Genomic DNA, 14,565 nt, shown 5'->3' with positions numbered 1-14,565 from the left:
AGAAAACAGAAAGTTTCCTGCTTTGTCTCTTTCAAGCTTCACTCTTTTTTTCTCCTAGGAAGTTGGATAAGAAGTTTTTCATAATAAAATCAAATAACATGATACAATGAAAAGAATGCCTGATCTGTAGTCAGAAGGTCTATGTTCAAATCTTAGATCCAATTTATTTAAATGAGTTCTCAAGCCTCAGTTTCCTTATTTGTAGAATGAAATCATCAGGTTAAATCCAACTACAAACCTCTCAAATGCATAAATTAAAAAAAAAACAACAAAATAATGTTAATGTTTGGGGTTTTAAGTCAATATGCCTGGTGACAGAGGTCTATTTTAATTTGAATTTGATACCACTGGACCAACTCCCCACCAAAATTGATTCCAACTCTAGATTCATGAGAACATGACCTTTTATACTCTTAATCTGATTTCTAATGATATCTCTGACAAAGTCCTTCTTGGTCGACTCACATGTAAAAACATACCTTGCAGGTTATCTCAGGTTTTCAAAAGAACTAACAGAAAAATTCAAGTTCTGGCAGACTCTACCAGGTTTAAATGGCTTGAAGAATGAGCTCATGTAAAGTATCACAGAGAGTTGTATCAATAAAAGACTGGAAACTAGGTGATTTTTTTGTCACTACCTCATTAAATAGCTAAAGTAATATGAGATGGGTTCCAATTTCTGAAAGTAAAAGGTATGACTCACTGAATCAATGGAATTGTGGATTTGTGTGTTAAATCAGAATTTCATAATGGTCCCAAAGTCTTTGGGACATCCTGGATTAATGTATTTAAAGATGGAATGAAATTCTATATTTCCTTTACCCTTTCCAATGTAGAATGATGAATAGAATGTTGAACCTAAAATAAAAAAAAAAAATCTGGGTTAAAAATCACACTATAATGGGGCAGCTAGATGGCATAGTGGATAGAGCACTGGCTCTGGAGTCATGTGGACCTGAGTTCAAATCAGACCCTTACCAGACACTTAACCTTAGACACTTAACACGAGCTATGACCTGGACAAATTACTTAACTCCATTTGTTTCACAAAAAAGAAGAAAAAAGAAAGGGGAAAAAAAGAAAAAAATCTCACCATTGAAATTTATTAACTTCTTGACCCTGGCAAATCATTTAATTCTGACTTCATTTTCTCATATGTAAAATGAAGGGGATCGGACTTAGTTTCCCCTAAGTTCCCTCCAACTTTACATCTATGATTTTATGAGTTTCAGACAGCACAGAAGGGGATTTTCACTTACATAAGTATCTGTTTGAGAGATTATGATCTCATTAAAATAGTTTACAAAATCAAGATGGCTGTAGTTCCACTTCAATTTGCCTTAGATAGACCACATGTAGAGGACAATGATCAGTTTTTACCATCAGATGGTCTGACTGGTGCAGAGTGTAGATGGGCAATTTTACCTCTCAGAATTATATTTTGTCAAATAATAAAGAAAAAGAAAAAAGCCACAGGAAGTTCACAGAATCATAGTGTTAAAGAAATAATTGAAAATAGATGCTATCCAGTTCAACATTGTCATCTCATACCTGAGGAAACAGAGAAAAACAGAGGTCGCTTACACTTCTGGGATTTCATTTTGCTCATCTGTAAAATGAGCCAGTTAAGACTTTTGGGTGGCCTTTGAAATACTTTCTAGCTGTATTTATATGATTAAGGGATATTATATCATAAAATGGTTGTAATCTCTGTGGTAGAATGAATATTTATACAAAGATAGTCACAGATCTTTGAATTGCTGAAGAGCTAGTCTCCTGAGCTTTGCATATTGCCAGTATTCCCTATATAGTAGTTGCCTGTGCACATGGGTATAAACAAATTAGTGGCAATTGATAAGAGTTGGGATAGAAGATTGAGATACTTTAATTTCTGAAAGCAACCTATAGTTGACTTGAAAGTGCTTTGTAATTTTGCTCCAAAAGAGTATAAACTCTCTCTTCTAGAATCTCTGAGGGATAAAACCAGAGGAGTACAATCAGTATTTTGAATAATCATTGACTCCATACTCTTTGAATCTTGTTGAAATGAGATTAATTCTCTAAAGTAGAGATGATAAGAGAGAAAGAATTGATGTCTTAAAATATTTGAAGTACAGTTATAGAGAGAATGAGATAGGCTAATTTTGTTGACCATAGATGCCAGGATAGAATCATAAAGGGTCAGATGTATGTTTAATGTCAAGGAGGAGGGGAGAAACATGGGGGAGGGAGAGTTCTACAAATGATTGTCATACAACAATGAAATAGACTACATATGAATTTAGAAAGCTCCTACTCCCATGTGGAATCCTTTCAATGAAGGCTAGATGACCATTTCTCAGATAGAGTCCAGTAAATATTCTGTTTGGATACTGATTGGACTCTTCATGGATCCGTAATCCATTTATTATGTTATGGATCCATTCAGCAGTCTGGTGACATTTATGGATCTCTTCTTGGAATCAAATTTTGTTGTGTAAATGATGATAATAACGATGATAATTAACAATTATTTAATGCCTAAATGATTTCAAAGTATTCTTTAAATATCTTGTTTATATATTTATTTACATTTGCAATTATAGGAAATGTTGAATTTTAGTTAGAAATTAGTCAAAATGCATATTTCCCCTATAAATTCATATACTTCTGAAATTTATTCACAAAACTCAGGTTAAGAACCCGTGTATTATATAGTCTTGAAATCCCTTTAACTATAATTACTAATATTGAGCTGCTCAGAAACAGACTGAGCTACATCATGTGAAAATGGATTTCCCCTTAATGGGCAACAAAGGGTAGATGATTATTTGCCATATATATTATAGTAGGGATCCTATTTCAGTTAAAACATGAAGTAAATGGTCACTGTGGCCTCTTTCTACCCTTAGATGTTTTGTCTATGAAAGACTTCATTCTGGGAGTTTACAAAAACCCAACTTCAGGTTAAGTTTTTTAAGTAAATCATAGAATTTGAGAAGAATGATCTCAGAGACCACTAAGTATAACTTTATCCAAGAGCAATTCCTCATTTTAAAATTCCTATCAAGCAGTCATCAATCAATTGTTTAAAGAATCTCCAATGAGGCAAAACTTATTACCTCCTCGCAAAGCAGATTTATTTGACTTTTGCTCATCTTTAGTTGCTAGAATGATCCCTCCATTATTCATTTTCTTCGGCAAGGCTAGACATTATTCCTGAGATTTAAGTATTTTTTGTTATGATAATGCATTAAGTACAAGAAATAAATATATACAGTTTATAGACACCATTAATATTTATTCAATGTCATGAATTCTAAAGAAAATCCTCCAATACATTGGCTGGACCTTTGTTAGAAAACTTTCAAAAGAAATGGACCAGAAAGCTACTTTATTATTAGAGGGCATTGTGAGATGCTGTATTCTCTATCAGAAGAGCTATTTTGTGGATAAAATCAGAAATTTTGTGGAATACTTATTTTAGAGACAAGGGACAGTCTGAGTAAGGTCTAATGTTTAGATGATTTGTCTAATATCATATACTGTCAGTGACAGAGCTGAGTAGAAACATAGACCTCTTGATCCCTAACACAGGGATCTTTCCTCTAGACCATGAAAGTGTTGTACTGAATAAGTGCCATAATACATTATAGGAAAAAGCAGAGTAGTTCAATTCTGTCATACTTTCATTTTCTTTTCTTTTTTGTGGAAATAAACCAAGGGGATCTATAGAAACAGCCTTGTTAGTCCTTGATAAATGTTTAAAGATTCAGTTGGTGTGTTTCTGACATGCAGTTTATCATTTACCAGAATGAGAGTATCTGGACGCTATGTGGTCTCTGATTCCCCTGAATAATGCCTGGGCAGGAGCATTCATGGAAGACTTGCAGAGAGACTACTTAGATTTACTAGGATATTTATTGTCCCTTAAATAAATAGCAATTAATACGAAAACATTTAATTAAGGTTTAAGAGCTGAAGGAGATATTTATTTCACCCATTGCCATTAAGCCTCCATAAATGCATTTTAATGTTGATATAACAGTTTGTGATGACATTATCTTGTTGCCTTGATCCTATCCAGAAATACAGCTTTAAATGGCTATGTCCCACTTGTCTTTTACATATCATCTTGTATGAAACTTTTAGATGACTTTCATTGACATTCAAATTAGGTGTTTTCCAGGATATGTAAATATTAAACTAATCTATAATTGGTGCTGATAGTGGGTTTCCTGCCTTGTGAAAAGGTAAAAGGAATCTTGAATGACCACCATGGCCAGGTTGGTGAAGGGATGGAAGAATTTCAGTTGTTATTCTTTATATAAATGTTTCTGAGGCAGCTAGGTGGTGAGGTGCATAGAGAACTGGATCTGGAGTTAGAAAATCTGTGTTCAAATATAAACTTTAGTTGTATGACTCTGGGTACATCATTTAAACCTGTTTGCCTCAGTTTCCTCATCTGCAAAATGAAGAAAATGGCAAACCATTCCATCATCTTTGCCAAGAAATCCCCAAAGGGCATCACAAAATTGAGATACCCCTGAATCAGCAACAATACCACATATAAAAACTTATTACTGGTCTTCATAGATTTTTAAAACTTTAACTCTCTTCCTCTTGTTATGTACAGTTCATTCAAGAGCAGGTCTGAAGATGGAAAACCTAGAATCACAGAACCAGATTTCAAAGGGATCTTTGAGCCATTTTATCCAACTCCCTGACTTTACAAATGAGGGAACTGAGTTTCAGAGAAATTAAAGAATTAAATGTTTTTCTTAAAATCATGCAGGTAATAAGGAAATGAGTTATTAGCTAATTCATCATTCTTTGACTCTAAATATAGTGACACTTCTTAGTGTATCATGGAAAACTGTGTTAAGGACCATGCCTAGGTAAAGGGCCAGATCAATTCTCCTCCAGAGCTGTGAATCATAACATCTGAAGGAATTGCAAAGAAGTCTTTACTGACATAGATGTTGCTTGTGGACTGGGAATGAAATAAACTGGAGGCAGAGGGAAGAGAAGGGAGATCGGACAACGCAACTGCCTCTCAATGGAGAAGTCAGAGAATAGCAACTGCCTCTCAGTCTTATTGTATCTTCATAGTCTTTTTCACATAAAGAGATCCATTCTACAGGTCTGAGAAGTCCATAGCCACTGGCAAGTGGCTCCCTTCTCACAACAGAACTGAACTTGTCAAAGTTGTTCAAGTAGTAAAGAAAATATCTAGCGTTTACAAGATCTTCTAACAATGCATTTTGGAGTGAAAAGGGATTCTGAGAAGATCAAATGAGGGGTTATTTGTTTTGTTTGTTTTGGTCCAGACTTTATCAGAGTAGGAAATTTTGTATAGGATTCTGCCTCTACCAATGCAGAGAAGTTAACTCAGTTCTGACTTAGTATCTTGGAGAATTGCCTAGGGCAGTGATATGTTGTCATATTCTCAGGGCTACTAGTCAATACTGCCAGAGGTAGAATTTAAAACCAGATTTTCTTGACTCTGAGGCCAAGTACAATCACAAATAAAGTACCTGTTTATTCTATTCTCTCACTCACCTTTCATCCTTTCTCTCCTCAAAAATGTTCTGCTCCTGACTATCTCCTCTCTTCAAATTACCCTCCCTTTTGTCACCTCATCCCTTTCTCTTATCCCCTTTCCCTTGTACTTCCTATATGGTAAATATGATTTCTAAAACCAATTTAGTCTGTAAATGTTTCCCCTTATAAGCCAATTCTGGTGAATGCAGAGTTCAATCACTCTCCCTCACCTCCTCCTACTTCTCTTCATTAAAGAACTTTTTTCTAGGCTCTTTCATAAAATTTACCTCCATTCTACCTTTCCATTTCTCCCAGTACATTCCTCTTTCAGCCTTTAATTTAAATTGTTTTAAAGAAAGCCTCTCATAATCAACTCACACTGATGCCTCTGTCTATATATTCTCTTGGTAGCTCTAATAATGAGAACATTCTTATGAGGTAGAAATATCATCTTTCCAGGCAGAAATGTAAATGTATTGAGTCAGTTATGATTTCCCTTTCCTGTTCATCTTTTTATGCTTCTCTTGAATCTTGTATTTGGAAGTTAAATTTTCTATTCAGCTCTGGGCTTTTCATCAAAAATGCACAAAAGTCCTCTAAGATTCATTGATTTTTTTTCTCTTGAAAGATTATACTCAATTTTTTTCTGAATGGGTAATTCATTAATCCTAACTCCTTTGCTGTCCAAAGTATCATATCCCAAGCCCTTTAATCTTTTAATATAGAAGCTGCTAAATTTTGTGTTATCCTGACTGTGGCTTCATCATATTTTTTTTCCTGAATGACTACAGCATTTTCTCTTTGTTCTGGGAGCTCTGGAATCTGGCTGTAATATTCCTGGGAGTTTTCATTATGATATCTTTTTCAAGAGGTGATTAATGGATTTTTTTTCAATGTCTATTTTTCCCTCTAGTTCTAAAATACCAGATCAGTTTTTCTTGATAATTTCTTGAAAGATGATGTCTTTTGTTGCTCTTGTTTTATTCATGACTTTCTAGTGGTTCAGTAATTTAAATTCTGGATTTATTTTTTTATGTTAAACATGGTAAAAATATATGTAAATCCAATATAGGCATACATATTTATATAATTATCTTAGTGCACAAGAAAATTCAGATCACAAAGAAAAAAAATGAGAAAGGTGATAAAATTCAAGCAAACAACAATAAAAAAAGGGAAAAGTTGTGTTGTGATCCACACAAGTTTCCACAGATTTCTAACTGTGTGTAAATGGCTCTCATAATTATAAGATCATTGGGACTAGCCTCAATCATCTCCTTGTTGAGAAAAGCCATATCCATCAGAATTGATCATCATATAATCTTATTGTTGCCATGTACAATGATCTCCTGGTTCTGTGCATTTCACTTAATATTAGTTCATGTAAGTCTTTTTTAGGCCTTTCTGAAATCATCCTGCTGATCATGTCTTATAAAACAATAATATGCCATAACATTCTCCAACTGATATGCACTGAATCTGTTTTTACATTTTTCCATTTTTCCAATAAGATATTTCACATTGTTTTCTTTTTTCCCATTCTCTTGGTTTTGTTTTTATTTTTCTTGATTTCTCACATTTCTCATCATTACCTCCCTCAGTTCTCCTTTTTAATGATTTTTTTTTCTTCAGTGAAATTTTGTGCCTTTTTTTCTATTTAACTAACTATGCTTTTCAAAGCATTTTTCTCCCCATTGACCTTTCATGTCTCTTTTACCATTTGACCTAGTTTGTTATTAAGGTGTCATTTTCTTCAGTATTTTTATGTCTCCTTTACCAAGCTATTAATTTATTTTTGCATCACGCTAATTTCTCTTTCTAATTTTTCCTCTACCTCTCTTAGTTGTTTTCAAAATTCTTTTTTGAGCTTTTCCACAGCTTAAGACTAATCATATTTTTCTTGGAGGCTTTAGAAGTAGGAACTTTGACTTTTGTTATCTTCTTCTAAGTATGTGTTTTGATATTCCATGTCACCACAATAACTTTCTATGGTCAGATTTTTTTTTCTGTTGCTGCTCATTTTTGTAGGCTTTTTTTTTTTTAACTTTTAACTCTTTGTTAAAGTAAGACTTGTTTTCAAGGTGGAAGCCACATTCTTCCAGGTTTCACAGATTTTCAGAGATATGTCTAGGGATCTATAAGTTTTCAGTTCTTCCAAGGTGGTATGATCTAAGGAGATGTGTGTCTAATACTTTCCTGACTTGTGTTCTAGTTTGTGAGTGGACCACAAGCAGTCTTTTCTATCCTAGAACTGTGAGGAGAATCCTTGCTCCACTGTGGCCCCAAAACACCAGTGCTCTTTCTCACCCTGGGACTATCAAACAACTATGACCCAAATGTAAACATGAGAAAATTAGTCATCTGCCTTAGTGATAATAATCTCCTACTGACCCGTTGTTCAGCCTCCTTGTCATCTGAAAACTAAGAACTCTAGAAGAAGCAGCTCCTACTACTCTGATAATTCAATAGTTTCCAAGGCCTGTTCCTGGTTCACTGGGGCTGGGGCTGTGCTGGCAATGCTTGCTCTGAACTATGCTCCACTCTTACACAGATGTGATAGACCTTCCTGCTGACCTTTTAAGTTGTCTTTGGCTAAAAAAAAATTCACCCCATTTTTTGGTGATTTTTGCTATTCCAGGATTTGTTTGATGGCATCATTCAAAGGTGTTTTAGAGATATTTGGGAGAGAGGTCAAAAGAAATGCTGCATTTTCTCTGCCATCTTGACTGCCCTCTGCCCCCAAACCTTCTGCTTTTCTTTAAAAATAAGCATAAGCTACCAGATTTGAGCTACAAGTTACCTTGGAGGTCATAAAGTTTGAATTAATTTTAGTCATATAACTAATATTAGAACTAGAACTTAATGAGTGCTGAAAACTATCTTTGCATGTATTTGAAAATACTTTAAAAAAGAATGTAGAGGAATATATAATCATATAACGAATAGCAGAACTACGACTTGTTCCTCTAAATTCTCTTTTATTTTATTTTTCCAAATACATGCAAAGATAGTTTTTAACACTAATTTTGCAAGACTTTATTTTCTAAATCTTTCTCCCTCCTTCCCTTACTTCTTTCTTCCCCCAAAATACCAAGCAATCTGACATAGGTTAAAGATGTAAAATTCTTTTGAAAATATTTCCATAATTGCCATAGCATGCAAAAAAAAATTCAGATCAAAGAGAAAAACAACAAAAGAAAGAAAAACAAATGAACAAATAAGCAAATAAACAAACAATAGCAAAAGGATGAAAATACTATGTTTCCACCCACATTCAGTTTTTGTAGTTATCTCTGTGGATGCAGATGTCATTTTCCATCCCATGATGTCTATTGAAATTGCCCTGAATGACAGCATTGTTGAAAAGAGCCAAGTCCATCATAGTTGATCATCACATAATCTTCTTGTAACTATGAACAATGATCTTTTCATTTTGCGCACTTTACTCGGCAGAAGTTCATATAAGTTGTTTCTGGCTTTTCTGAAATGAGCTTTCTTATCATTTCTTATATAACAATATTATTCCATTATATTTATGTATTATAGCATTAAATTATTCCCAAAGTGATGGAAATCCACTCAATTTCAGTTATTTTTCACTACAAAAAGAACTGCTATAGACTTTTTTTGCGCATGTGGACCCTTTTCCCTCTTTTATGATCTCTTTAGGATACAAATCCAGGAGAGATACTAGTGGATCAAAGTTTGTACACAGCTTTATATAACGCTTTGGGCATAGTTCCAAATTGCTCTTCAGAGTGATTGGATCATTTCACACCACCACCAACAATACATTAATATCCTGCTTTTCCACAATCTTTCTAACATTTACATTATCTTTCCTTATTAAAGTGGGAAGTGACATCTCAGAGTTGACTTAATTTTTATTTCTTTAATCAATAGTGGTTTAGAGCATTTTTTCATATGACTAGAAATGGCTTTAATTTCATTGTCTGTTCTTTGACATTTGGGGAGTGGCTTATATTCTTATAAATTTGAATCAAATTTCCATATATTTTAGAAATGAGGTCTTTGTCAGAAACATTGAATGTAAAAAAAAAATCTCCCAGCTTTCTTTTTCCCTTCTAATCTTGGCTGCATTGGTTTTGTTTGTGTAAAACTTTTTTTTAATTTAATGTAATCAAAATTATACATTTTTGCATGTCATAACATTCTCTAGTCCTTTGACCATAAATTACTCTCTTTTCCACAATTTTGAGAAGCAAACTATCCCTCGTTCTCTTAATTTGCTTATACTATCACCCTTTATATCTAAATCATGAACTCCTTTCAAACTTATCTTGCTATAGGGTTTTAGGTGTTGGTCAGTGACTAGTTTCTGCTATACTATTTTCCAATTTCCCCAGTAGATTTTATCAAATAGTGAGTTCTTATCCCAGAAGCTAGAGTTTGGGGGGTCTATGAAACACTAGATTACTATAGTAATTGACTACTTCGTCTTGTGAACCTAACCTATTCCACTGATCTACTACTCTATTTCTTAGCCAATATCAAATGATTTTGATAGGTTCTCTAACTTGTAATCTTGTTCTCTTTTCCCTATAATTTCATGCAAGTATATTGACCTATTTAGTCATACCAAGAACAAGACACATGATTGGATAGGACTGTCCAGAGTCAGAATGGAGGCATTTGTGATATTTGAACATGTAAATCCAGACAACTTCCCACTTAGTGGTCATGCTAGGATAAGACATTTCCCTTTGGTTCCTCTATCTTCTCATTTTTAATGCTTTAGGGATTATGCTAAATGGTTATCTTGGTCCTTTACAATAAACATTTTAGCTCCTTATGAAAAAGTAATTTTTTATGTCTGGTTATAGATGGCAATTTCCTAAACACAAATTAGAGAAAATACATAGATGTCAGAAGGTTGGTAGATAAGAGTGCCATAAGCTCCAATATGTAAGATATGACAACCACGCCTAAACGTTAAGCCAATGCACTTCAACTTTAAGCTGACAACAAATGGAGATCTGAAGTAAATACTTTTTAGGGAGAGAAGACAAGAAAATAGTTCATGAGATGCAAATCAGTTAATTTGAACATAGGCGTTTCCTTGCAGTAGGCAGAGCCTGAGGAAACAATTCACTTTTGTTTTGTCAGTCACAGAAGGTTTCATGATGGGAATGACATTTCAGGATCTCCTTAAATAAGTACATGGCAAAAAAAAGTCATGAGTTTTAAAAACAATGGCTATTCTACCTTTCTTCCCATCCCACTCAGAATCCTATTGATTTCTTCTCTATACACTCCCTTTAAAAATCTAAGCCTGTCATTATAGTTCCATAATTAAATCTACCTATGGTCTACTCCAAGCATTTCTCTGAACTAGATGTAATAGTTTGAAGGTCTAATAAGACAATGGTATTAACTTGAATTAAAAAGGATAATAATAATAGCCTTCAGACTATTTTACCCCACTGGCTTATTGTACTTTACTTCAGATATTGTGCTTTTCTTCCTTTATTCAGATTTTATTAATAAATGAATAGATATTTTCATGCCACTATTTTCTTTAGTATGTCTTTTTGAGTGTAAAGCTACTAAAAAGGCAAGGTATAAGCCATTTCCACCAAAAGGAATTGAATAGAAAAAAGAAAAGAAATGAATCTTCAGGGATATTATTATCATCTTTTTCACCATTGAGTATGGGGAGTATGTACTAAGTAGCTTAGGTTTTGATAACTCGGTTGATCTAGAATATTTCATTTGATTTCATCTTTACTGGTATTTTTATGGTGACTTGCTAGAAAATGTTCAAGACATCTAACATCTATCCTTTTCTGTCTTAGAAGGTCATGTTCCCTCAACTTTATGATTTTCATTTTGAGTCCCTCTATATAGTACCCTTTAGTCCTTCCCTCCTCCCTTTTTTTCCTGAGGTATATAGTCTCAAATTTATAAGCTGAATACCCTTTGCCAAACCTTTAAAACATCTATGTTTGCCAGATGACTTGACCCAGACATATTTGTGATTCCAATGCTCTTCTCTTCAGCAAGATCACCTTTCAGAGAGATACAGGAGATGAGTTTTCTAATGTAAGTCATTAATCTCTCCCAAGTCCTAAGTTTCAGGAAGGCCACAGATGACTGAATGGTAAAAATGGACTCAGTTTCCAATCATATATACAGAGAATCTAAAAGTAGCCTGCCCTTGATGAAAAATGGTAAATATAAAGGAGAAGAGGAAATTAATGAATATTGTAAAAAGGGCTAATATACAGCAGGCAAATGCCATGGCATTCACATTGAAAACAGTAAGTAATGAAATAATATGGGCAGTGGTTTGGGGTCATCTTTCATATATTAATTCAGACCTTTGAAGTTAAAAATGAATATTACCTCCAGAGTTAGTTACTATTATTAACATATGCTAAGATTAAGGCTTCATGCCAGTTGAGTTGCTAAACATTAACAATTTTTTTTTTTGAGAATTTGTCAGCTATTTTTGAACACTGGGGGTTAACTCATAAAAACCTATGGAAAAATAATGTCTAAAAACAGAGAAGAAAAATTAGGGGCTTGAATGTGGGAGAATAAGACTGAGATAACAGAGAAGTCCAAAAACATATAAAAATGAAATAATTCAGTTCAGCAAACATATAAATCACTTAATATGTGCAGGTACTGTTCTAGGTTCTGGTGATATAAAGAAAAATTATTCCTTCCCTCAAAGAACTAATATTCTACTGGGATAGTAATATGCACAGATCAAGATACATAGTGTATACACTTGGTAAATACAAGGAAATTTCAATATTAATAACTGGCACAGAAACGGAAAAGTATAATGTGAGAGATGGCACCTGAAACAATTATTAGTATCACAAAATTTCCTTAGGGGCAAGAATTCCTTTGCTTTTCTTGGTTTCCTCAGTACGTAAAATAGCATTCTATGTAGTTGCAGGGTTTTAATTTTGATTGAATTGAAATAACTGGAAGAGACATATCTGTCTATTCATCTGTTATAATTTAATCTTTATGTTGTTTTCTTTCCATGCAGGATTCCGTTGGTGAACCTGTAAAAAAAAAAAAAAACAAAAACAAAAATAAAAAACAAAAAAAAGAAAAAAAATCAAAAAATGAAAAAAAAAACCCACAAAAAGTCCTAAGACTTAAAATAGGGGAGAGTATCCCCAAACCTACTATTTCTGTTTGCCAGTGGAGAACTCATGGAGCAGAACTCTATAGGCCAAATATATTTTTATATTAAAAAAAATGAACGTGCCTATAGGCAACCTTCATTGTCCCCAAGGAGTTTTTTTGGGGGGAAGAAGAAAAAAGTTTCCAGAAATAAAAGGGAAAATGATTCTCTGAAGACAAAAGGAGGAAAAGGAGACCAATGCAAAGGACAAGATGGACCGCCTGGAGTTGTGGAATTTGGACAATGATTCTGAACCTGTGCCAATAACACCATTACGTGCCATGTACTGAGCTGAAAGATTTTGTTTCAAACATGAAGCTAAGTTAATTACACATAGAAATATTACAGAAAACAGGGTTGGGGATTTCTCTTCTGAGACAGTCAATATTTCTGGTTAATATACATATATAAATATATAAATACATACATGGACACACACACAGACACTTTTTTGTACTGTAGCAATTTTTGAAGCTCTTAAATGTTCCTTTTTAAAGAAAATGTGTCATGGGTTACAGAATCTGATTTATTTAACATGCTTAGTATGGACTAAATAAACTGGTGTTTTTTTTTTTTTTTTTTACTTCGGCAGCTTGCCTCTCCAACATATATCTATATACATATATATTCACACAAACATATATATGATCATTTAGAAACATTTCCACTAGTGAGCAGTAGTCTTCTAAAGACCCATCACCATCAATCCCAGGGGACAGCCTTAGTCAACATTTTGGAGCACTCATTGTAAATGTGTTCACTTATCAACAGCTGCAATCTAATGCTTCTACTTTAGATCAGAAGGAGTGTCCTGGTTCTATTTTTTGTTATTGTAGTTATTTGGTTTGAATAATTTGGTTGTTTAAAAATACTACCTAAGAGCCAGAGGCACATTGTTTTTGGTGACTGGCTGATCTTGAAGAGGACTATGGGTAGTGGAGGGTGGGGGTATGTACCATGGATCATTGAAGCTTATGAGTGTGACGTAAAGATAGAATGATGAGTGAGTTTCAAAATTAAAAGCATTTATACATGTGTATCTGCGTGTATGCATGTATGTGTGTCTAGAACTATTCCAAACTGGATGTGTCTGCTTCAGGAGCCAATGCATTCTTAATTGGAGATCTTCAAGTAAAGATTAGACAACAGGTATGTTATAGAAAATATGTTTTTTCAGTTGTTTGTTTAGATGGCTTCTAATTACAAAATTCTATTACTGTGTGGGTATGCGTATGTGTGTGTGGATATGTGTATGAATGTATGTGCAATTCTCAGAAAAAAAATTGTTCATTTCATTCTATTTCGACATCACAACAATTTCATTCTTACTTGACCCAGGAAGTTCACACTTCAGCATTGAATAGCCCTATCCAGGCTTTCCAAAAAGCCATTTTAAGCATTCCCCTAAATTAGACTTATACTGATAAAACCTGATGGGGACTGTGGGTAAGTTTCAATTTATGTTCTGGGTCTGAACTTCCATTTTTGAGTACTGTGAGAATAATTTTATTTATTATTGTTTATAAATCAAGAATCCTTCACTAGGGTCAAGTACTCTAGAAAATCCTATGACATTTCTTAGTTTATGTAAACAAAACCAGAACACTGTAATCAATAGTCACATCCATGCATCACTAACCAAATATAATACACACCAAATCTGCCAGTACACCAAAGGAATAGATGGTCTCGGTGAAGGTCACCTATTTGGTGCACCTGCACCAAGCAGAGAAATAAAAACATCTTTTAAATATTTTGTTGAATGAATGTCAGGAGTAGAAATCCAAACTCTGGAGTTACATGCTCAGTCCTAGAAGTGGGATGTATTTTGGATGTGTCATCCACACTCTTCCCGTTGATTCCCCTTGGGGTTA

At 33.9% G+C, this 14,565-nt stretch overlaps 1 protein-coding gene across 1 annotated transcript in view; it reads left to right on the top strand.

The window, feature by feature from the left end:
- Positions 1-12,572, top strand: part of AJAP1 (adherens junctions associated protein 1) — a 271,600-nt gene extending 259,028 nt beyond the window's left edge. Inside the window, exon 6 of the mRNA XM_031962957.1 lies at positions 12,551-12,572. The gene's annotated coding sequence lies outside the window, so the exon portion shown is untranslated. The remainder of the gene's footprint in view (positions 1-12,550) is intronic.
- The last annotated feature ends 1,993 nt before the right edge of the window (positions 12,573-14,565 follow it).

The sequence above is a fragment of the Sarcophilus harrisii genome, chromosome 3 (assembly GCF_902635505.1).
Source record: "Sarcophilus harrisii chromosome 3, mSarHar1.11, whole genome shotgun sequence".
Taxonomy (NCBI): Eukaryota; Metazoa; Chordata; class Mammalia; order Dasyuromorphia; family Dasyuridae; genus Sarcophilus; species Sarcophilus harrisii.
This window is presented reverse-complemented; position numbering and strand designations above follow the sequence as displayed.